Below are 26,304 nucleotides of genomic sequence, written 5' to 3'. Positions count from 1 at the left end.
ATTATTAAGAAGACGACACACGTTGAACCACAAGCCCATATCTGAAGAACGTTTCGCTCTGTGTAGAGCCTCATCAAGTCATGAATTGACAAAGCTCTAAATAGAGCGAAACGTTCTTCAGCGTGTCTTTTCTTCACTATTGTTTTAATAAAAGAAACTCAATATAATAAAGCATTTTTGCTAAACGTTTTATATTTCAAATAGAAATAAGTAAAGCGATACTATTTATGCAAAAACAAAATGACTTCGTAATTCTGCGTTTTATTGCCATTAGTTGCAGTTTTATTTATATAGTTTAAATTATGGGTAAACTTTGCAAGGAGGCTGGATAATATGGACGTTTAATGAAAGGCTTGGCTTAAATATATATATATATATATATATATATATATATATATATATATATATATATATATATATATACCAAGAGCTGTGTGTCTGTGTATATACACCGAGAAGTGTACATCCCTTAGTGAATATACATTGTTAGGTGTGTATCTCTCAGGGTATATACACCGAGAAGTGTATATCCCTAAGTAAATATACGACGAGAGGTGTGTATCTCGCAGTTTATATATATTAAGGGATGTGTATCTCTTGTGTATTGACCCGGAGGTGTACAACTCTCAGTGTACATACACTGACAGTTTAATTCCTGTATAAGTATTTTTTTGGTTGGTAGTTTACAGGTGTAGACTATGACGCTCGTGTAGTTAACTAATCACAAAAAAAAAAACCAACCAAATTTAGTTTGAAAAAGTAGATTATTAATCTCTCTTCCGCTTAGTCTAAGAGTTTAGTCTCATATACCCTAACCTGACCTGACCTGACCTGACCTGACCTTATCTCAAATACCCTAACCTAATCTCAAATACCCTAACCTAACTAAACCAACTAACCAACGGAGAACTGTTAAAATGCAACGTGTAGATAGGTGCCTTAGTGAAGGAAGAATATTTGCATTATCTATTAAGATGTTACCGACACAAACAACACAAGAGTAACAAAAGCTGGCAACATATATGTAAATTTGGTTTTGCCTTCTGGTGATCCAAATTCCTAACTCAAATGCTGAGAGAGCCGCTAGGGAAGATGCTTGTAAGAATTCTGAACACTGAATAAAAATAATAACAGTTTATATATATATATATATATATATATATATATATATATATATATATATATATATATATATATATATATATATATATATGAGATCACAGTAAACAGGTAATATCATAATATACAAGACAACCACTGAAAAAAAATATTTATATATACAGTCAGTGGCCATTTTATTAGGTACACTTTTCTAGTGCTGGTAGGGCTCCCCTCTGCCCCTAGAACAGCTTGAATTCTTCGTGGCATGGACTCAAGAAAGTGCCGGAAACATATCTTAGAGATCCTGGTTCACGTTGACGTGATATCATCACGCAGTTGCTACAGATTTGTCGGCTGCACATTAATACTGTGAATTTCTCATTCCACCACATCCCTATCATCTGCATGTCGCAGCAGAAATCACGATTAGTTAGATCAGGTGACGTTTTTCCAATCTGCAACTGTCCAGTTTTGGTATGTGCCCACTGTAGCTTGCAGGAGTGGAACCTGGTGCTGTCTTCCGCTGTTCAAACCCATCCACTTGAAGGTTTGACGTGTTGAGCGTTCAGAGATGTTCTGCATACTACTGTTGTGGTGCATGGCTATTTGAGTTAGTGACACCTTCCTGTCAGATTGAAGCATTCTGGCCATTCTACTCCGACCTTCCTCATTATCAAAGCATTTTCGCTCTATAGAACTGCCGCTCACAGGACATTTTGTATTTTTCACGCCATTCTCTATAAACTGGAGAGACTGCTGTGAATGAAAATCCCAGGTGATCAAAAGTTTCTGAGATTCTCAAACCACCCCGTCAGGCACCAATAATCTTTCCACGGTCAACGTCACTTCGATCACATTTCTTCCCCATTCTAATGTTTGCTCTGAACAACTAAGCTGTATAGCCCTTGTGGCTTAGCGCTTCTTTTTGATTATAATAATCTGAACAACAGAACCTCTTGTCTATGTCTGCATAAAAAAGAAAACCATACCACGGGCGGGATTGAACCCGCGGTCAGAGAGTCTCAAAACTCAAGCCCGTGATATGGTTTGTTTGCAATCGTGTCATTACGATTTCGTGAGTCATGTCTGCATGTTTTTAGATGTGCTGCCACGACACTGATTACTTATTTGCAATAACGTGCATATGAGCAGTTGTACCTAATAAAGTGGCCACTGGGAAATGTAGCTAGAGTTCACCCATACTGCAAATTGTGGGGCTCATAGCCTCGACGAAGTAGATTAAAAAGGGTTAGAGGATAAATATTTGTGTTTCTCCTGGAGATAATTTAAATTTCTCGAGAAGAAAGAGATTGAAAGATTAAAATAACATGTATTTTATACTTAGTGATAATCTCTGGCGATAATTCTGGAGAAATTATAACAGTTTTTCAATTATGCTTATATTAAAAAACTTTTTGAGAGAGAGAGACACACAGAGACAAGAGATAGAGAGAGCGGATAAATTTGATCAAACATAATCCCTCATTATCTAGCATCTCTGAGAGGGAAAATAAAAACTTAATACCAAGGATTTACATTCACTTAACACGAGTAGAATATGGGTTAATACTCTTTTTTTTCTTCAAGTGATGTACGGTCGGTAAACAAAACGTTACTCAATTCGTCGTAAATCAAAATGTGGAAATGAGACGCCTCGAGCATTATTTACCTCTTCCTTCCACAGAGTTATTGCTGAAAAATGCGAGTCTGACCTCTCACTAAAAGTCACATATTGGTCCTCTCTTTTTTAACAAAACGCGTTTCTGATTTGTTTTGATGGTAAGTAATATTCAAATAACCCGCACATAGGAGAGAGAAAAGATTATGACGACGTTTCGGTCCATCTTGAACCATTTACAAGTCAGAGTGACGGGCTGGAGTTTTGAGACTCTATGACCGCGGGTTCAATCCCGGCCGGGGGTATGGTTTACAAGTCACAGAAGTAATTTGTGAATGGTCTAAGTCACACAAGTAACTTGTAAATAGTCCAAGTCGGACCAAAACGTCGTCATTAGCTTCTCTCTCTCCTATGTGCGTTATTTGTGTATTATTCCAATCATGGTATTGTGCCTTTTTATTCTTTCTTTAAGTTTATTTAGGTACAGACACACAAATACAGTTACATAAATTATCACACAGCTTATCTGTAGATTACCTAGAATAACCTCCCAAAAAAAGTGACTTATTTCCACTGGGGTTCTTGTTTTTGCATCTTCCACGTTCAATAATAAGATGTAGACCTGCGTGTCGTCAGCACAATAGATACTTCAGTACTCCCCATGGGTATCCATCAGTATCGTCAGCAGAATAGAGATACTTCAGTACTCCCCATGGGTATCCATCAGTATCGTCAGCAGAAAAGAGATACTTCAGTACTCCCCATGGGTATCCATCAGTATCGTCAGCAGAATAGAGATGCTTCAGTACTCCCCATGGATATCCATCAGTAAAGTTACCTGGAGTCCACCTAAAAGGTATACCGGGGATCAACGCCCCTGCGGCCCGGTCCAAGACTAGGCCTCCTGGTGAATCAGGGCCTTATCAACCAGGTTAAGCCAGTAAATCACTATTACATTCCTGTGTCCCAAAGTTAACACTTTCTTAGGTTGCAAAATCAATACTTTCTTGGATTTTAAAAATTATTCTCATGGGTACAAATTAATAACTTTTTCTTGGTGGGGGGGGTCAAAATATTCATTATTGCTTAGCTTCAAAAATATTGCGTCAAGGTAAAAAAAAAAATCTTTCTTTCAAAAAATAATGCTGTCTTGTGTTCAAAATTTATTCCTTTTTAGGGTTCAAGACTATTTTTTTTGGGGGGGAGGGGTTAAAAATAATATATTATCTTGGGTTTTCAACAATTTTTTCTAAGATTAAAAATTAAAATTCTTTTTTTATATTGAAAACACCAGCATTTTCTTGGGTTCAGATGAATATTTTCCTAACTTAAGAAAATATTATTTTCTAAGATTCAAAGCTTTCTTAGACTCATAAATTAACTCTTTCGTTCAAAACAATATAACTTACTTTCAAAAAGGTGAACCTTTCTTAGGTACAAAAACAATGTCTTGGGATTGAAACATAATTTCTTAGTTAAAAAAAATATCTTTGCACGTCAAAATGTAGTTAAAAATTCATATTAAAATTGGTTAAATTAGTGTAATTAACTTCCACTTAACCTAGCATCAAAGCTAACCTAAATAGTCTGATATAACCTACTCTAACCTAACTTAATCTAGCCTAATCAAAAGTACCTAAAGCTAGCATAGCCTAACCTAGTTAGCTTATCTTGTTAAATATTGATTATGTACCCATATAATTTTGTACCTGAGTTTCAAATAAAATATAAAAAAAAAATTAGAGAAATTGGCTTCAACACATAACATAAAAAAAAGTCAAGGTTGGTGCTAATATGTTAAGTCAAAAGTCAGGATTAAGGGAAGATGTTTACATCATACTTAATGACCTACGTAAATTTTAATCCTAGTTAAGGTTAATAAGCTCTAATAACCTTTTTAACTCGTGTGCAAGTCGACTATTACTACCACAAGTGTTACTACTACTATCGTTAGTATTACAACTACTACTATCGTTAGTATTACAACTACTACTACTACTACTGTTAGCATTACATTACTACTACTACTGTTAGCATTACATTACTACTACTACTGTTAGTATTGCAACTACTACTACTACTGTTAGTATCACAACTACTACTACTGTTAGTATTACAACTACTACTACTACTGTTAGCATTACAACTACTACTACTACTGTTAGTATTACATTACTACTACTACTGTTAGTATTACAACTACGACTACTGTTAGTATACAACTACTACTACTACCGTTAGTATTACAACTACTACTACTACCGTTAGTATTACAACTACTACTACTACTACTACTGTTAGTATTACAACAACTACTACCACTACTACTACTGTTAGTATTAAAACTACTACCACTACTGTTAGTATTACAACTACTACTACTGCTACTGTTAGTATTACTACAATTACTAATACTACTACTGCTAATATTACAACAACTACTACTACTACTACTGTTAGTATTACTACAACTACTAATACTACTACTGCTAATATTACAACAACTACTACTACTACTACTGTTAGTATTACTACAACTACTACTACTAGTGTTAGTATTACAACTACTACTAACACTACTACTGTTAACATTACAACTACTACTACTAGTGTTAGTATTACAACTACTAGTACTACTACTACTGTTAGTATTACAACTACTACCACTACTTCTACAACGATTATATTGAGCCATACACCTCGCTATAAACGCTATATATACTCTCTGTGTCCAATGTATTGTTTGTAACGGCTTAACAAAGCTCCTGGAGAGCGAAACGTTGCCACATTAAAATATCACATTAGTTGCATTTGTGCCCTTTTATCTAACCTAAGGTTAATGGTTGATATCCTAATGTATTCACTAAGGCTGACGAGAGAGAGAGTTTTGTTTTGAAAGCAAGTGATAGAAAGCCAGTTTACAATTTCGGTGTTACTGAAATAGTTTAAAGGTTTCCTGAGTTCGCTGAATAGGAAAAAACGTTTTAAGAAATGTAAATTCACCTGAAAGGTGTGAGAGATTTGAAAATATTATTCCCAAAGGCATTCACAGCACGTATGCATACGCGCGCGCGCGCACGCACACACACACACACACACACACACACACACACACACACATTTCAGTGAGGGGACACAGAAACAAGGGGTCACAACTGGAAGCTGAAGATTCAGACGAGTCAAGGGGATGTTGGGAAGTACTTCTTCAGTCATAGAGTTGTCAGGAAATGGAATAGTCTAGCAAGTGATGCAGTGGAGGCAGGAACCATACATAGCTTTAAGATGAGGTATGACAAAGCTCAGGGAGCAGAGAGAGGACCTAGTAGCGATCAATGAAGAGGCGGGGCCAGGAGCTGAGTCTCGATCCCTGCAACCACAATTAGGTGAGTACACATACACATTCCCCCTCTCCACAAACATTTACATCTACGTACATACTCATGCCACCTCCACATACACCCACACACTACACATACACCCACACTCTCCACATACACCCACAATCTCCACATACACCCACACTCTCCACATACACCCACACACTACACATACACCCACATTCTCCACACACACCCACACTCTCCACACACACCCACACTCTCCACATACACCCACACTCTCCACATACACCCACACTCTCCACATACACCCACACTCTCCACACACACCCACACACTACACATACACCCACACTCCACATACACCCACACTCTCCACACACACTACACATACACCCACACTCTCCACATACACCCACACTCTCCACACACACCCACACTCTCCACATACACCCACACACTACACATACACCCACACTCTACACATACACCCACACTCTCCACATACACCCACACACTACACATACACCCACACTCTCCACATACACCCACACACTACACATACACCCACACTCTCCACATACACCCACACACTACACATACACCCACACTCTCCACATACACCCACACACTGCACATACACCCACACACTACACATACACCCACACTCTCCACATACACCCACACACTACACATACACCCACACACTACACATACACCCACACTCCACATACACCCACACACTACACATACACCCACACACTACACATACACCCACACACTACACATACACCCACACACTACACATACACCCACACACTACACATACACCCACACACTACACATACACCCACACACTACACATACACCCACACACTACACATACACCCACACACTACACATACACCCACACTCTCCACATACACCCACACACTACACATACACCCACACACTACACATACACCCACACTCCACACACACCCACACACTACACATACACCCACACACTACACATACACCCACACACTACACATACACCCACACACTACACATAAACCCACACTCTCCACATACACCCACACTCTCCACATACACCCACACACTACACATACACCCACACTCTCCACATACACCCACACACTACACATACACCCACACTCTCCACATACACCCACACACTACACATACACCCACACACTACACATACACCCACACACTACACATACACCCACACTCTCCACATACACCCACACACTACACATACACCCACACACTACACACACACCCACACACTACACACACACCCACACACTACACATACACCCACACACTACACATACACCCACACACTACACATACACCCACTCTCCACATACACCCACACACTACACATACACCCACTCTCCACATACACCCACACACTACACATACACCCACACTCTCCACATACACCCACACACTACACATACACCCACACACTACACATACACCCACACTCTCCACATACACCCACACTACACATACACCCACACACTACACATACACCCACACACTACACATACACCCACTCTCCACATACACCCACACACTACATACACCCACACACTACACATACACCCACACTCTCCACATACACCCACACACTACACATACACCCACACTCTCCACATACACCCACACACTACACATACACCCACACACTACACATACACCCACACTCTCCACATACACCCACACACTACACATACACCCACACTCTCCACATACACCCACACACTACACATACACCCACACTCTCCACATACACCCACACACTACACATACACCCACACTCTACACATACACCCACACTCTCCACATACACCCACACTCTACACATACACCCACACTCTACACATACACCCACACTCTACACATACACCCACACTCTACACATACACCCACACTCTCCACATACACCCACACTCTACACATACACACATACCCCACACACTCACTTAGAGGATAAATTTAGAGGTCTAGAAAATAAAAACAGGGAGGAAAAGACAAATGGTAATAAAAAGAAAGTAAAAAGGATACAAAGAAGAAAAGAAAAAGAGTGGTCACTGAGAATGTGGCAGAGAAAAATGTGTGTTAAAGAGGGGAAGAGGCATGTGTGAGAGAGAAGGAGAGAGGGGAGGAAGGAGAGAGGGAGAGAGGGGGAGAGAGAGAGGGGGAGGGGGGAGGAAAGAGAGACGGGGAGGGAGGAGAGAAAGAGACTGAGGCAGGAGAGAAAGAGAGACGTAGGTAGGAGAGAAAGAGAGACGGAGGGAGGAGAGAGAGAGAGAGAGGGATAAAGGAGAAAGAGTGAAAGGAAGAACTTAGAGAGATGATGATGAGAAAGGGAGAAAACGAAATAAAGAGATAAAAACAGCGGATTTAGCGCTTCTCAAGAAAGCAATGATAAAGAATTCATTCTCAAATTCCTACTGGAAATTCCTAATGATTAAATCTTAATTTGCTGCTGTTAATTCCTACCGTTAATTCCTGTTGGTGATTCCCGTTCCAGATTCCTATTGGTAATTCCTACCGGGAAGTCTGTATTAGTGGGAGGCTTAGATATTGATGAAGGGCTTGTGCCACCCAGCATTGAGAGGTGTCAATGGGCGGCCCAGATGTTATGCCACCCACTAGTGTAGCAGAGGAGGGTGGGCGGTTTGTGTGTTCTGCTACCCACTAGTGGGCGGCCTGTGTGTCCTACCACCCACGAGTGGCCGTCCTGTGTGTTCTGCCACCCACTAGTGGTCGGTCTGTATATCCTACCACCCACTAGTGGGCGGCCTGGATAGTAATGGGCCCGGGGGACAGTAATAGGTCCAGTGGACAGTATTCGGTCCGGTGGATAGTATTCGGTCTCGTGGACAGGAGTCGGCCAGGTGGACAGTTGTCGGTCCGGTGGACAGGAGTCGGTCTGTATATCCTACCACCCACTAGTGGGCGGCCTGGATAGTAATGGGCCCGGAGGACAGTAATAGGTCCAGTGGACAGTATTCGGTCCGGTGGATAGTATTCGGTCTCGTGGACAGGAGTCGGCCCGGTGGACAGTTGTCGGTCCGGTGGACAGGAGTCGGTCTGTATATCCTACCACCCACTAGTGGGCGGCCTGGATAGTAATGGGCCCGGAGGACAGTAATAGGTCCAGTGGACAGTATTCGGTCCGGTGGATAGTATTCGGTCTCGTGGACAGGAGTCGGCCCGGTGGACAGTTGTCGGTCCGGTGGACAGGAGTCGGTCTGTATATCCTACCACCCACTAGTGGGCGGCCTGGATAGTAATGGGCCCGGGGGACAGTAATAGGTCCAGTGGACAGTATTCGGTCCGGTGGATAGTATTCGGTCTCGTGGACAGGAGTCGGCCCGGTGGACAGTTGTCGGTCCGGTGGACAGGAGTCGGTCTGGTGGATACTACCCATTGTAGTGGATAGGAGTCGGTACCTTAAACAGGAGTCAGTATAATAGACAGGAGTCAGTACCGTAGAAAGGGGATGATACTGTGACAGGAGTCAGTACCGTAGAAAGGGGATGATACTGTGACAGGAGTCAGTACCGTAGAAAGGGGATGATACTGTGACAGGAGTCAGTACCGTAGAAAGGGGATGATACTGTGACAGGAGTCAGTACGTAGACAGGAGTCAGTACTTTAAATAGTAGTCGGTACCATAGACAGCATGAAATGTTTCGACAATTTACTGCGATATCAAAAATTTTCTAACGAACCTCAATTTTTAGCTTAAATACGCATATATGGTACTTGAAAAAATAATATGACTTACTTCTCCCATATAATGCAGAAGTCAGTACCATAGACAGGAGTCGGCACTAGAGACAGGAGTCGGTACGGTAGACAGGAGTCGGTACCGTAGATACGAGTCAGTACCGTAGACAGGAGTCGGTACTATAGACAGGAGTCGGTACCGTAGATAGGAGTCTGTACCGTAGAGAGGAGTCGGTACCATAGATAGGAGTCAGTACCGTAGATAGGAGCCAATACTGTAGACAAGAGTCGGCACTATAGACAGGAGTTGGCACTATAGATAGGAGTTGGCACTGTAGACAGGAGTCGGTACCGTAGACAGGAGTCGGTACTGGGAGTCAGGGAGACCAGGGCGAGCGAGAGCTGTTCAGTGCGTCTTAAACAGTGGTGGTGGGCGGTATACCTGGTGCTGCTGGTGTCCAGTGCTCTCGTTCTCTCCCACTCACTTCTGTGCTGCTTCAGGCTCGATACAACGTTCATTATCTAACCTATTAACTCTGAATGAAACATAATTTTGAACGAAATAAGAAATGAACTGGATCACTACTTAAAAAAAACTTAATTTATATCCATTAAAAATTATTTTAAGCAAATTCCATGAGCATAAAACATGATTTTAATCGAAATTTGGTACGTGTTTATAGAAGAAAGTGTTGAAACTTGCTCATAATATAGAATTTACATTTTACCATAGAATTTACATTTTACCAAGACGCTGGGAGGTCGAAACTGTCAAAGTTTGGCTGTGTGAAAACTGCAGATTCAAGGCCTAAGGTAACTAACTGTTAACGCCAGTGTTGTATCATCCTTACCCTTGGGGGTGGGGGGGTGCCGTGATGCTGGGGAAGGGCTCTTGATACTAGGAATCGGAGCTACCTTCCACTGTCAAAGATTGATTAAATCTCATTTCTCTAGTGTTGTATTTACACTATTGCTGCTACTACTAGTACGTCTACTACTACTACTACAACTACTATTGGTATAACTACAACTACTACTGCTGTTGCTGCTACGACTACTACTATTAGTACTACTAGTACTGCTACTCTTAGCTACAACTACTACTACAAATCTACAAATAGTACTAGCACTACTACTACTACTAATAATAATAAAACATCCAACCCTTTTTATTTTTGAGGACCACAACCGGGAAATGGCCTATAAAGGGCGAAACGTAATCTAGTAAAACAGATTATTTGATTGGAAACGTTGGCTAATCGTGATCCACTACAACTGCAACTTCTTGTAAGGAGGATTTCGTGATGCTGGTGAAGGGCTTTTGATCCAAGGAATTGTACCTCTCCTTCCCCTTTTTTTCGGACCGAAGCTCAATGTCTGAATATACAAGCTCTGTATGACCCCACTGAGTTTAGCGCTCCCCATGAATCTAATAATAATAATAAACTACTACTACTATTAATAATAATAAAATAATAATAATAATAATAATAATAATAATAATAATAATAATGCAAATACCAGTTTAAGCTTAGAAAAACTTTGTATTTTGGAACATTAACCTTGAAGTTGAGTGAATGGTACAGTCGATAATTAGGATTTGTTAAATATGCTCATTTCATTCGTTTACTTTCAAGTATCACCAACAGCCTGACTGGTCACACAGACCAGGCCTGGCGATTAGCGGACGGGACATCGAGTCTCCATCACTCCCTGTCCTGAACAACTCACCTGGATATAAAAGCGTTTCATGAATTGCAATTACAGTTTAAATTGTAACGGGGAATGGCTCTATGCCATGTTGTTACGACCTCGAAATTCTAGCATCTGAAATTTATATATATTTTTGAAATTGATTTTTTTTCACTAGGATTAGTCTTTTCTTAGCCTGTCTGGAAGTGGCTTCACATAAAAATTATATTATATTGTTATAACCCACATGGAAACAGGAAGTCTGAAGATTAATGTATCTGTATATTTCGATCCCCTTCTGGGATCCCTTCAGCAGATGAAGAGGATCCCAGAAGGGGGTCGAAATATACAGACAATTAATCTTCCGAGTTTCTGTCTCCATGTAGGTTATTACTGAGCACTGACAAGTATTCATTACTGATGTTATTACAGTCCAGTGGAAGAGACAGAGTAGTTCTAGTTTCTTGGAAGAAGAGCAATTCACTAGCATCAGCGAACCTCTCTCTCTCTCTCTCTCTTGAAGGGAAGGATTCCTGTGAAAGGTTCTAATGCACTATTAACAGTATGAGTGCTGTTGGCGTGACATGCAGAGATTCACACATGGAATTCCCAGTGAAGATAGTGTGCGTGACATCTGTCAATATCAACACTAGGATCTCCAGGGTGACACTTTTTTGGAAAATTTCGTTTCGTGACTAACTTTAATAACCAGTACATACTGCACTTTTAATACGTGCAAACACTTGGAACATTTATTTGGAAACGTTTCGGTCCTGGGACCGTGTTCATTCCTGATACAAAGGGTATAAATAAATAGAGTATATGAAGGTAAGGTGCGAGCATATATATACAGAGTTGTATATTTCTCCCAGCGCATACGTTGGGAGTTTGCTTTAATCTATTTTAGGGATTAAAGTATTCTTGTCTGGTGATAAGAAGGTTACGTGCAGTCTTAATAACTATACTTAATGACCCCATTAACCGACCATAAGTGAAAAAAGGTGAGAATGGATGCAAGAAGCAGTCAAATCAGGTCAAACTTGGTAGGTAAGACACATAGGCAACATTTAGGCAACTTCATTCCGAAACGTTTCGCCTACACAGTAGGCTTCTTCAGTCGAACACAGAAAGTAGGCAGGAACAGTAGAGATGTGAAGACGATGTAATCAGTCCATCACCCTTGAAGTAGAATTTGAGGTTGTCAGTCCCTCAGCCTGGAGAAGTTCAGTTCCATAGTCAGGAACTATCTATGAAACTGAACTTCTCCAGGCTGAGGGACTGACAACCTCAAATTCTACGACTTCAAGGGTGATGGACTGATTACATCGTCTTCACATCTCTACTGTTCCTGCCTACTTTCTGTATTCGACTGAAGAAGCCTACTGTGTAGGCGAAACGTTTCGGAATAAAGTTGCCTAACTGTTGCCTATGTCTCTTACCTACCAACCTGTCGGTATTGTATACCATTTTGATGTTCATCAGGTCAAACTTAGAGGAGGTGAAGTCCTTGACCACCTCACGATGAAATTTGGGCGAAACGTGGGCCAAAATATCGAAATAATGTAAAATCTTGCATTTGGTTTAATAATGTTGCAAACTGTGATCAGCGATGCTTCCAAACACAGTCGTGGTTTCCCCTCAAATACCGTGAAAACTATTTGTGCCCTGTTCCAGGTCATCAGTTGGCGTTCGTTGCTCGTGTGGGTTACCCAGCCACTGCTCTGATCGTCCCTACTGCATACGTATTTGTTCTCACTCAGTCTGATTGACAGATTCCTTCCAGGAAACAAGATACATAAGCGCAATCAAGACATTTATTGAGCAAGCCGTTTCGTCAGTGGGGGGCTTTGTTAATCTTGCCAAGGCTGTGTGGCGTCTCCAGCACTGATTCGCCGTGAGATAAGACACATACTACACAATAAATAACAAAAAAAGGCACAATACCGTGGCTGGAACGATACAAAAATAACCGAAACGTCGTCGTAAGCTCCTCTCTTCTATGTGCGGGTTATTTGTGTATACTACACAATAGCTCGATTGCTAGCGCACTCAGCTCACAAACTGAGGTCTGGAGATCGAATCCCCGGTACGGCTGGAAAACATGATGTGCTTCCTTAGGACACCTGCTGTCTATGTTCACCCTTCAGTATAATGGGAACCTTGGTGTTAGTTGACTGGTGTGGGTAGCATCCTGGGACAAAACTGACCAAATTTTCCAGATATGCTCTGGATATCAAGGGACTTTATATGTAGTAGTATGTCACTGATGTCAGCTAGGACTGTATACCTTGTACATGTACTTGTAGAAATAAAGATATTTCCGGGACTAATTCTTGAAGACTGATGGACGGATCGTCATCTTTACCTCTCCACTGCTGCTGTCTCTATATTTAGTCATCTCTCTATTAGACTGCAGAAGCCTATTGTGTAGGCGAAACTTTTCGAAAATAGAGAGACCTGTCACACACGTGTCATACTCACCTATTTTTTTTTTTATTTGATACAAACACCAGTGGCGAAACGTCTCCTGAAATAAACATCTTGTATATTTGTTTAATCCACACAATCTGTCGGCATCAGCACATTTGTACTGGTTTTTCCACTCTCTCACACGCACTCTCATGGCAGTGTTTTAATGGAGTTGTGTTAACTCTCAGCAATAAAACTGGAGGAGATACAGTCTTCGTTCCCTCATTAGTTCCTTGATGGACACAGTGGCAATATTAGCCACGATGACGATGCTCTTGGCGAGAACCCGAACTGTGTTGTCGACCATTGTATCGAACCTGAAGTGAACCGACGCTGGTGCATGGAAGCAGTTTTACAATACTGGATAATTATCATGAAACAAATATTGTAGTAGAACCACTGGTTTACCTTCATAAAAGAAACACTAAATAGCCTACTTTCATGAAAGAAACATTGTAAATAGCCTACTTTCACGAAAGAAACATTGTAAATAGCCTACTTTCACGAAAGAAACATTGTAAATAGCCTACTTTCATGAAAGAAACATTGTAAATAGCCTACTTTCATGAAAGAAACATTGTAAATAGCCTACTTTCATGAAAGAAACATTGTAAATAGCCTACCTTCATAAAAGAAACACTAAATAGCCTACTTTCATGAAAGAAACATTGTAAATAGCCTTTCATGAAAGAAACACTGTAAATAGCCTACTTTCATGAAAGAAACACTGTAAATAGCCTACTTTCATGAAAGAAACACTGTAAATAGCCTACTTTCATGAAAGAAGCACTGTAAATGCCCCACTAGCCTACTAGTGGAATGAGCCAAAGTGGCTTGGTCACCTGGGATTAAAACCTATGGACTACACGATATGCTGTCGTTTACTATAATTAATACTGTTATGTTAGGTAAGAGTCGTCAGGAAACAGGACAACTAAATAACTGTTGAGGCTTCTTTTCTATTGGTTTTGAAAGATTTATATTTTTTTTCAATCACAGCTCAGTTTTTTTTTCTTCAAATGCGAACTCTTTGAATTCCCATTAATTTATTTTCATTTCTTTTTCCCAGGGTATAAATAATGATCTACTTTACGTTTACTGGGTATGATGTCATTCCCTTGCTACAGCCTCTTACGTTCGTCATTCATGAGAGGCAGACTCCTGCAGCTATGGTACTTGTCTGAAGAACAGAAAGGCACAATACCGTGACTGAAACAATACACAAATAACCCACACATAGGAGAGAGAAGCTTATGAAGACGTTTCGGTCCGGCTTGGACCATTTACAGTCACACTGCGTGACTTTGCAAATTGTAAAAGTCGGACCGAAAAATACGTGTCTCGGTGTGTGTGTGTGTGTGTGTGTGTGTGTGTGTGTGTGTGTGTGTGTGTATATATATATATATATATATATATATATATATATATATATATATATATATATATATATATATATATATATATATGCGCAATAAGATCACAGTAAACAGGTGATTTCAGAATATGCAAAACAACCACTCTGAAAGAAAAGAGAAATTTCAAGCGCTTTCGTGACTACTCACATTATCAAGGAACTATGAAAGTAAAGCATCCAAGGAAGCTATATAAGGGGTCTGGCCAGCACCTCACTATCAGATCCCACAACGGTTAAACACCTGACGCGCGCCGACCCAACTTGGATAGGTCCTTTGCACAACTCACCCACAAACTATTCTACCCAAGAAAATTTAAAAATTATTTGTCCAGTGTATTATTAAATTCTTCCCAAATTCTATTAATTATAAATGGATCTAATTTATATAAACCAAAGGAAATATTCATATTATTGTTAAAACTGCTTTTTATGAAACAAGATTCAATTATATTCCTGTCGACCATGGACTTGCTTGATACTACTTTCTCAACTTTTTGAAAATCAATTGGATGGTTAAAATCTCTTACATGAATAAATAGAGCATTGGAATCTTGTCCAGTTCTAATGCTATATTTATGTTGTTTTAATCTTAGTTCGAGATTTTTACCAGTTTGACCGTAATAAACTTTATCGCAAATTTTACAAGGAATCTTATAGACACATCCATCAGCATTTTGGGGGGGAATTCTTTATCAAAAGGTTTTTTACTGTATCGAGATTTTTGAATACAACTTTAATATTAAAAGTCTTAAGAAGAGAAGGCATATCAACCAAGTTTTCATGGTAAGGGAGAACCAACATATTTTTAGTTGAATAAGGCTGGTTGTCCCTTTTTGGATTGTAAAAAGTATTTCTAGCAACTTTAAAAGATTTATCAATTACCTTTCTTGGGTATTTTAAATCATTACCTATTTCATAAATTTTGGATATTTCCTCATCTATGAACTCAGGACTACAAATTCGTAAAGCTCTCAAAAACATTGATGAGAAAACAGATAATTTGACTCTATCTTGATGCGAAGAATAATAGTGGACATAGGAACAGTTATTTGTAGGTTTTCTGTAAATTTTAAATTTGAATTCATTATTACCCTTAATAATTAAAACATCTAGAAAAGGCAATGAGTTATTTTCTTCAAACTCAACAGTAAAGTTTATAGAATGGGCTAAGCTATTTAATTTTCCAAGGAAATGGTGTATATCTACATTTTTGGGCATAAGACACAAAATATCATCAACATATCTGAACCATTTAGCTCTATTAGGGAGGATTGTGTTAAGCAACCTTGTTTCAAAAAATTCCATGTATAGGTTACTAAGAACAGGTGAAAGAGGATTTCCCATTGCCATACCAAACTTCTGAGTGTAAAACTTATCATTAAATACAAATTTTGCATCAACAATGCAAAGTTTAATAAGTTTAATGATAGTAGGAACTGGCAATGGTAAATCATAGTTAGCGAGTTCTTCAGATAAGAAACTTAATAAATCATCAACAGGAACTTTCGTAAACAAGGAAGTAACATCAAAACTAACCATGTTAAAATCATTTAAGTCAGTCAAGGAGCTTAATTTATCAACCAAGTCTATGTTGTTTTTAATTTTAAAGTTAGAAATTTTGCCAACAATAAAATTAAAAACAACATAGACTTGGTTGATAAATTAAGCTCCTTGACTGACTTAAATGATTTTAACATGGTTAGTTTTGATGTTACTTCCTTGTTTACGAAAGTTCCTGTTGATGATTTATTAAGTTTCTTATCTGAAGAACTCGTTAACTATGATTTACCATTGCCAGTTCCTACTATCATTAAACTTATTAAACTTTGCATTGTTGATGCAAAATTTGTATTTAATGATAAGTTTTACACTCAGAAGTTTGGTATGGCAATGGGAAATCCTCTTTCACCTGTTCTTAGTAACCTATACATGGAATTTTTTGAAACAAGGTTGCTTAACACAATCCTCCCTAATAGAAAAAATGAAAAATGTATATATTTAAACGTATAAGAGAAAATTTTAGAAAGGACTTAATTTTAAATGAGTTCTAGCTAATTGACCAGTTTTACATATTCGGCACGACATTATATATATATATATATATATATATATATATATATATATATATATATATATATATATATATATATATATATATATATATATATATATATATATATAGTTGTTGCTCTCTACCACTCTTGTCACGTGTTTCTCAAACACCTGTGCATTGAAGTTATCATTGTACTCCTGAAGTTTACAACCTGCCTCTCTCTACCCAGACATTACCTTGATTTGCAAGGCTCTCCTTCATATTTACTCTCAAGTTTGCACTTTCTTGCAATAGCGGTAATAGTCACCGTCTGTTTTTTTTTATGAATATATCCCAGGCATGTCTCGAGTAAAAATGGAAAAAATATATATATTGTAGGCCATTGAGCGTTGTAAACTTGCCCTTCCCACGCACTCCGTGCTCTGTATTGTATTCTACCTGACAATTTTAGTATTGACTACTGCTGCTAAATAGTATCTTTAGAAGAAATTTGTTTTCCTGAGCATTTTTGCGTAGTAAATGTATGCATGTCATCGTTAAAATCTACAGGTGTGTATGTATGTGTGTGTGTGTATGCATGTATGTATGTGTGTGTGTGTGTGTATGTATGTATGTGTGTGTATGTATGTATGTATGTATGTATGTGTGTGTGTGTGTACTCACCTATTTGTGGTTGCAGGGGTCGAGTCCTAGCTCCTGGCCCCGCCTCTTCACCGGTTGCTACTGGGCCCTCTCTCTCCCCGCTCCATGAGCTTTATCAAACCTCGTCTTTAAACTGTGTATGGTTCCTGCCTCCACTACGTCATTTTCTAGGCTATTCCACTGCCTTACAACTCTATGACTGAAGAAATACTTCCTACTATCTCTCTGACTCATTTGTGTCTTCAGCTTCCAATTGTGGCCTCTTGTTTCTGTGTCCCCTCCCTGGAACATCCTGTCCTTGTCCACCTTGTCTATTCCACGCAGTATTTTATATGTCGTTATCATGTCTCCCCTGACCCTCCTGTCCTCCAGTGTCGTCAGGCCGATTTCCCTTAATCTTTCTTCATAGGACATTCCCCTTAGCTCTGGAACTAACCTTGTTGCAAACCTTTGTACTTTCTCTAGTTTCTTGACGTGCTTTATCAAGTGCGGGTTCCAAACAGGTGCTGCATACTCCAGTATGGGCCTGACATACACGGTGTACAGTGTCTTGAATGATTCCTTACTAAGGTATCGGAATGCTGTTCTCAGGTTTGCCAGGCGCCCATATGCTGCAGCAGTTATCTGATTGATGTGTGCTTCCGGAGACATGCTCGGTGTTATACTCACCCCAAGATCTTTCTCCTTGAGTGAGGTTTGCATTCTTTGGCCACCTAGCCTATACTCTGTCTGTGGTCTTCTGTGCCCTTCCCCTATCTTCATGACTTTGCATTTGGCAGGATTAAATTCGAGAAGCCATTTGCTGGACCAGGTGTCCAGTCTGTCCAGGTCTCTTTGAAGTCCTGCCTGGTCCTCATCAGATTTAATTCTCCTCATTAACTTCACATCATCTGCAAACAGGGACACTTCTGAGTCTAACCCTTCCGTCATGTGTGTGTGTGTGTGTGTGTGTGTATGTGTGTGTGTATGTGTGTGTGTATGTGTGTGTGTCTGTGTATGTGTGTGTGTATGTGTGTGTGTGTGTGTGTGTGTAATGTGGAAATCTTAATCTTAAGTACTTTCACACTTCTCAGCGCGTTATCAGGAGTTGTGCAATGTTGCAAATGTAGCAAGAGGAGAAATTAGGGGATATTTTCTCAGAGTATGGTACAATGGTGCGTGTAATATATATATATATATATATATATATATATATATATATATATATATATATATATATATATATATATATATATATATATATATATATATATATATATATATATACCATCATCAGAAATGTGGAATAGTACAAAAACAGTTGAGAACAACCTAAATACAAATAAACTTAATTAAAATCTAAATACAGACCAGAGATATATGGAGAACATCATACCTGGTATAAGAATGAGCAGGAACTGACTAAACAGACACTGAATAATTCTAGATTAAGAATGCAAGGGAATCTAGAGGAGTGTGCCTGAAGTGCCACACTATTTGCTTACAGTTAGCAATGATATCCTTTATTACTCTGCCCCAGAATGCAATCATGGATAACCAGTTGAAGTGTAGGTAAAATGCACTGCAAACTGTTGCATCCTGTTCCTTCAGTTCCTCTTACAACGAAGGGGCGTAAGATTAACCTCCATCATCTTAAAAATATCATGAACCTCTACAATCTTCAAAACTTCTCTAAGACTAAATTTCACAATCTTCAAGACCTCGTAAGATAGAGCTTCCCAATCTTCAATGCCTAGTAAGAGTGAATTTCTTAATCTTAGACGCTCGTAAGACTGAACACTACAGTTTTCAAAACCTCTAAGACTGAACTCCACAATCCTAAGATTAAAATCCTTAATCTTAGAATCTCGTGATACTGAACCCCTCAATTTAAGCAAGGGCTCGAAATATTCAACTCCATAACCTCAGAAATTCGCGAGGTTCAACTACATAATCCAAGACCCTCGTAAGATTCAATTCCATAATCCTAGAAGCGCATACGATTAAACCCCACAATCCTAAAGGCTCGTAAGATTCAACTCCATAACATCAGAAGCTCGTAAGATTCAACTACATAATCTAAGAGTCTAGTAACCCTGAACTCGTCAATCTTCAGAGCCTCATAAGGAATAGTTACACGAAGATATATTACACTGTTAGGATGTTACCTGGAGGATGTACACTTTAATACTTGGCTTGGGTATTACTCACGATAATAAAGTGTTGCTTGAGGATGATAGCTGGGGAAAGGACCTTGTGCACGCAATCCTAGTACTTACAACGCGGTTTAACCTGCCTCGCACAAACGCATTACAAAAACTCAGAAATTTGATTTTTTGGTGATATATGGAGGATATGTCGCTCTACTAAGTTTTTTTTTTGTATTTGGCTGAACTGTTCTGCAATAATTATCTTTAACTCGTTGGGTGTAGTAGTGAGTTGACCAGTTTGTGATTTTTAAATGTGCTGGTTGCAGTGGTGAGTTAACTAGCTTCTGGGTTCAGAGAAATTCATTTTTTGTTTCGTTTTACAGCGTTTCAGGATAAACAGAAATTATTATTCATAATATAACAACCTATACGAACTTGACTAATTTCTGTTTGTTCCTCCTCTTCAAAAATTCACCGATTTTCTATTTGCAGTGCAATCGATCTCCTCATATTTCCTCTCCCTCTCCTCATTATTTGATATCCTGTTGGGAATATAGCATCTGTTCTTTAATTTCGTTTCTCTAATAGCTGTGATGTTTGAGGTTACCTCTGCTACCAGTTCTTTCAGAGTATTACTTGGATAAATCTATATTGTGCACTATATTCTGAGCTTTCTCTCATTTATTGTGGTCTGGCATGTGGTGTCCAGGCTTTCTGTTCGCTGCTCATTTGTAAGAAGGGGAGCGGTGAGGCTAGGGTGTTTGTATTATTAAATGTTAAAGGGTTAGGGTTATAGTTATAAATAGGAGGAGGGGATAAAAGATGTGGGGTTACTGTTGTGGTTGAAGTGGAGGTTAGCCTTATATTGAGTCTCCAGAGAGGGGCAGGGAGTGAGCTTTGAGAAATTTCCGGAGGCTATGTTTTTTTTCCTCCTGCTACCCCTTCTACTTATATTTCTTGTAACTGACGATTTTTTTACATGCTTCCCCAACTGTTCTATATTTATCTTGTCTCAACCCAGCTAGATATAATATCTTGTATTTATATGTCAGGATCCTATTTCGAGGTTCCTATGGCCAGTAATTTGAACAGGGTTACTTGCACTAGGAGTACCTCCATATAATCTGAAATATTTCCATATGCACTAATTCCTCCTGTCGTCCTTTACACCCAACAATCAATACAATCTTATGATGTTCCCCTACCAATTCTCCTTTTTCTCATCCTACCATCAGTTTTTTTCAAGTCCGTAGATCATCAGCGACGTCCCTCTATTTTCACCCATTGTCTTTCCTTCCAGACTGCCTTATTTATTTTCACCGGTTTCCTTGTTGTGTCTTACCACCTCCTGTGCTCGCCGGTCTCATGCAAGCATCTTTGCTAATGACTTTTTCCCGTTGTCCCTTCATGATTCCTCTTATCTTCTTGAATATGAACTCTTCTACCCTTCCCCTCGTTTTCTCCATAGTCTCCTTATTTGTTTTAATTTCCTCTTCTAGTCTGCGAGATCAAGATTCTTTTTTCTCAGCTATTTTCCCTTTTAAGTTTACAGAGTTTAATGGTATCCTCGCAGAGAGCATTTAATTTGCTTTCCCACTCTTCATCTATTTGGTTTTCAGAGTATCTATTATTATATCTAGGTATTGTCGCCCACCTTTTTCTCTTCCCATTTTCTCCCACGATTTTAATGCTTCCATACAGTCAAGAGTAAATGTTTCTCGGTGACATCAGCCTATCTAAGTGATGGAGAAGCTGTCAGGGATGCCAGGTGATAGGGAAGATTGCCAGGGATGCCAGGTGATAGGGAGACTGTCAGTTAATGCACCGGGTTGAAATATTCATACCGTTCAATCTAAAACACGTTAGGATACAATACTAGTCAGCATATGGTACAATACCTAGTGTGTGTGTAGGGGGGGGGGAGGAAAAAGAAGCAGGGAAAACTACGGCATTTCATCTCCTTCAGGACTGAGGAAAAGAGGCTCGCTGATGTTATGAGAGCTGCTGGTCGAGGTGCAATGAGCTGAGCAACTGGACCAGACGGAGAGTACCATCAACTGGGGCAGATTGGAACATTGGGATAAAGCAATGAAATGGTCAAGGATATGGATTGAAAAGATTCCTGGTGAAAGGAGGAAAAAGCTCCAGATCTCTTGTGTTGCAAAAAAAAAAATCAAATACAGAGATGTCCTTTATTTGTATATCGTTTCACCCATTAGTGGGTTTTTTCAGATGCTTGAAGAAATCCAGTAATGGGTGAAACGCTGCCAAAATGCTTTGCAAATGTAGCATAATGAGAACGATATTTCATCTGACGGACAAAGTAACATCGAATATATTTTTTTCGCAGAACATACCGTATTTTCCGGCATATAAGGCGCGCCTTTTTTCCCACAAAAAAGCCTTGGAAAATCAGCCTGCTCCTTATATGCTCAAGGTCAGGGTCAAGGGTAGGTTTTGTGTTAGACTTTAGCGTAAAGTAATAGGATAATTAACCCTTGACTATGATTACAAATTTACCGTCATGATACTTCTGTCGTGCACCTTATATGCCGGAAAATACGGATCAAAAGAGAATTTTCACGATATTTAAAGAAAATTATATTATAAATTCTTCAGTCCCTGACATTCAAAAGCGAAACAAATTCTCCAGCACACACCAACCACTGTAAAAAAATTGCGATTAAACTCTTCAATGGAAAGATCATGGATGAAAAATCTGCTTCTTCTGTCGAGAATAAATTGACCCTTTAGAAAATTGAGAATGCTGCACAAGATGTCATGAATTTCTTGCCTGTGGCTCAATGCTGCACATTTGCATCTGCCTGCCACATCTTGAGCAGAGATGTGCATCTTACATCATTTGCATAGAGGCCTCGTAGGCGAATTTTTAAGAAATCTTCGAAGTGCGTGGAACGCGCATCGAATACATTGAGCCGAGCCACACCTGCTGCTGCCTACGTCTTCAAGACACTCATATATTCAGCCGCCAGTATATGTGGGTAGTTACATGTAGCCACCCACATATGTAGCCAACCACATGTATAGAAATCCAAACATGCGTCCACCCATCACTGTGTTCACATGTGAGGCCACCCACATGTGTAACCATCCAGAATAGTAAGCACCCATACCTAAAACCACCCATTCAAACATATCACCATACCAGTAGTTATCAATGCCAGTAGTTATCCAAATTTGTAGTTACTCATACGTTCAAATATCCATATCCTTAGCTATCCATACCTGTAGTTACGCAAACACGTGCAACAAAAACAGTCTCTCTAATCAGACAGACAGAGCTTATCCTATACACTCAATCTAAGAGATTGACAGTTTCTAGCACTGGTAGCATAGGCAGACTTAACATACACACAGACTCAGATCTTCTTCTGAATTCTTTGACTCAGAGAAGGAAAAAGATATTTTTTTTAGTGTTAATGTCAAAGATGTTGTTGTTGTTGTTGCTGCTGTTATTGATGTTGTTGCTGTTGTTATTATTATATTCATAGAGGAATAGGTAAATCCATTAGGGTCACGCAGCGCCTGGAGAATGGGATGCAACCAGATCTGATACGAGAAAGGGAAAGACATCTCCTATTACAAGGCACAGCAAGGAACATCCTTTGATGATTTGCATCTGTGATTATGCATCAACTTTAATTAGTAAACTAGCTTTCAACTTCAGCGTTATTCACACACATCTACTGGCAATTGCCTTCTGTAATTAGAGCAAAAGAACATAAGAAAGAAGGAACACTGCAACAGGCCTACTGACCCATGCGGAGCAGGTCCATGTCCCCATCCCCCGGATTAGCCCAAAGACCCCCACGGATTAGCCCAAAGACCCCCCCGGATTAGCCCAATGACCCACCCAGTCTGGTCACCTCCACTCAAGGAAGGAGCACAGCACCAGACCCAGCAGCACAAGCTAATCAGGTCCAACTTACACCCACCCACACCCACTCATGTATTTATCTACCCTATTTTTAAAACTACACAACGTTTTAGCCTGAATAACTGTACTCGGGAGTTTGTTCCACTCATCCACAACTCTTACCAAACCAGTGATTTCCTATATCCTTCCTGAATCTGAATTTTTTCAACTTGAAACCATTGCTGCGAGTCCTGTCTTGGCTGGAAATTTTCAGCACGCTATTTACATCCCCTTTATTTATTCCTGTTTTCCATTTATACACCTCGATTCAGGGACCTCAGTCTATCCTCATAGGGAAGATTTCTGATACATGGGATCATCTTTGTCATCCTCCTCTGTACGTTTTCCAGAGCATTTATATCCATTCTGTAATACGGTGACCAGAACTGTGCAGTATAGTCTAAATGAGGCCTAACCAAGGATATATAGAGTTGAAGAACAACCTGAGGACTTCTATTATTTATACTTCTAGATGTGAAGCCAAGAATTCTGTTAGCTTTATTGCGAACACTAATGCACTGTTGTCTTGGTTTTAGATTACTGCTAACCAGAACTCCTAAATCCTTTTCGCAATCAGTAGTATTAAGATCTACATTATTTAGTTTATATGTGGCATGGTTATTTACCTGTCCAACATTTAGAACTTTGCATTTGTCAGTATTAAACTGCATTTGCAATTTCCTTTGAACCGCCGTTCGTACATTTCTGCACGTTCTCGTGTACTACGGAAATTTAACGTGGTAAGGTTAGGTTAGGTAAAGTGAGGGTTGGCATAAGTAAGGTTAAGTTAGGCTTGTAAAAGTTAGGTTAGAGAGGCTGAGGTTTGGCTAGGTTTAACTTAGGTTAGGTTAGGTTATGTGTGCAGAGGTTAGGTTAGGTTTGGAAAGGTTAGGAGAGGTTATGTTTGGAAAGGTTACGTTAGGAGAGGTTAGGTTAGGTTTGGAGAGGTTAGGTTTGGAGAGGTTAGGTTAGGTTTGGAGAGGTTAGGTTAGGTTTGGAGAGGTTAGGTTAGGTGTGGGGAGGTTAGGTTAGATTTGGAAAGGTTAGGTTAGGTTAGGCTAGGTTAGGTTAGGCTTGGAGAGGTTAGATAGGTTAGGTTAGGTGTTGAGAGGTTAGATTAGGTTGGGTTTGGAGAGGTTAGATTAGGTTATGTTATGTTAGGTTAGGCTAGGTTAGGTGTGGAGAAGTTAGATTAGGTTAGGTTAGGTTTACCTGGAGTTCCGGGGGTCAACGCCCCCGCGGCCCGGTCTGTGACCAGGCCTCATGGTGGATCAGAGCCTGATCAACCAGGCTGTTACTACTGGCTGCATCCAATCCAACGTACGAGCCACAGCCCGGCTGGTCAGGTACCGACTTTAGGTGCTTGTCCAGTGACTGCTTGAAGGCAGCCAGGGGTCTATTTGTAATCCCCCTTACGTATGCTGGGAGGCAGTTGAACAGTCTCGGGCCCCTGACACTTATTGTATTGTCTCTTAACGTGCTAGTGACACCCCTGCTTTTCATTGGAGGAATGTTGCATCGTCTGCCGAGTCTTATGCTTTCGTTGTGGAGAGGTTAGGTTAGGTTTGGAGAGGTTAGGTTAGGTTTGGAGAGGGTAGGTGTGGAGAGGTTAGGTTAGCTGTGGAGAGGTTAGGTTAGGTGTGGAGAGATTAGGTTAGGTTAGGTGTGGAGAGGTTAGGTTAGGTGTGGAGAGGTTAGGTTAGGCTAGGTTAGGTTAAGTTAGGGTAGGTTAGGTTACGTTAGGTGTGGGGAGATTAGATTAGGTTAGCTTAGGTGTGGAGAGGTTAAGTTAGGTTAGGTTTATAGACGTTAGATTAGGAGAGGATCGATTTGCTTAAGCTAACTTATATTACTATACAACAACGACAAAAAAAATAGGCTCATGTCTGGCAGTGTGAGGCCTAACATATCACCTCAAAACGTGCGATTCCTTCTGAGAGCTAAAAAAAAAATAACTGGAGAATGTATTACCAGTGCAAAGTGGAAAAAATTATCACCTCTCATATTAATATATTTTCTGCCCTTTTATTCAAATTAATTCGGCCCAATGTAACATGTCCTGCAAATTAAACGGAACGTATTCGGCTGTGAAATATACATAGCGGGAAAATATACGTGCGAAGCCGAGTCCAATATATGCATTTTTCTCTTCCCCCCC

General features: G+C 39.8%; 2 protein-coding genes across 3 annotated transcripts in view; one reads left to right on the top strand and one right to left on the bottom strand.

The window, feature by feature from the left end:
* LOC128702658 (probable ATP-dependent RNA helicase DDX10) overlaps positions 1-26,304 on the bottom strand; it is a 554,230-nt gene that overhangs the window by 340,096 nt on the left and 187,830 nt on the right. The gene's annotated exons all lie outside the window — the stretch shown is intronic.
* LOC128702656 (junctional adhesion molecule-like) overlaps positions 10,486-26,304 on the top strand; it is a 144,289-nt gene continuing 128,470 nt past the window's right edge. Inside the window, exon 1 of one of the 2 annotated variants that reach the window (XM_053797001.2) lies at positions 10,486-10,623. The gene's annotated coding sequence lies outside the window, so the exon portion shown is untranslated. The remainder of the gene's footprint in view (positions 10,624-26,304) is intronic. The other variant, XM_070101929.1, reaches the window with a different exon arrangement.

The sequence above is a fragment of the Cherax quadricarinatus genome, chromosome 79 (genome assembly GCF_038502225.1).
Source record: "Cherax quadricarinatus isolate ZL_2023a chromosome 79, ASM3850222v1, whole genome shotgun sequence".
Taxonomy (NCBI): Eukaryota; Metazoa; Arthropoda; class Malacostraca; order Decapoda; family Parastacidae; genus Cherax; species Cherax quadricarinatus.
This window is presented reverse-complemented; position numbering and strand designations above follow the sequence as displayed.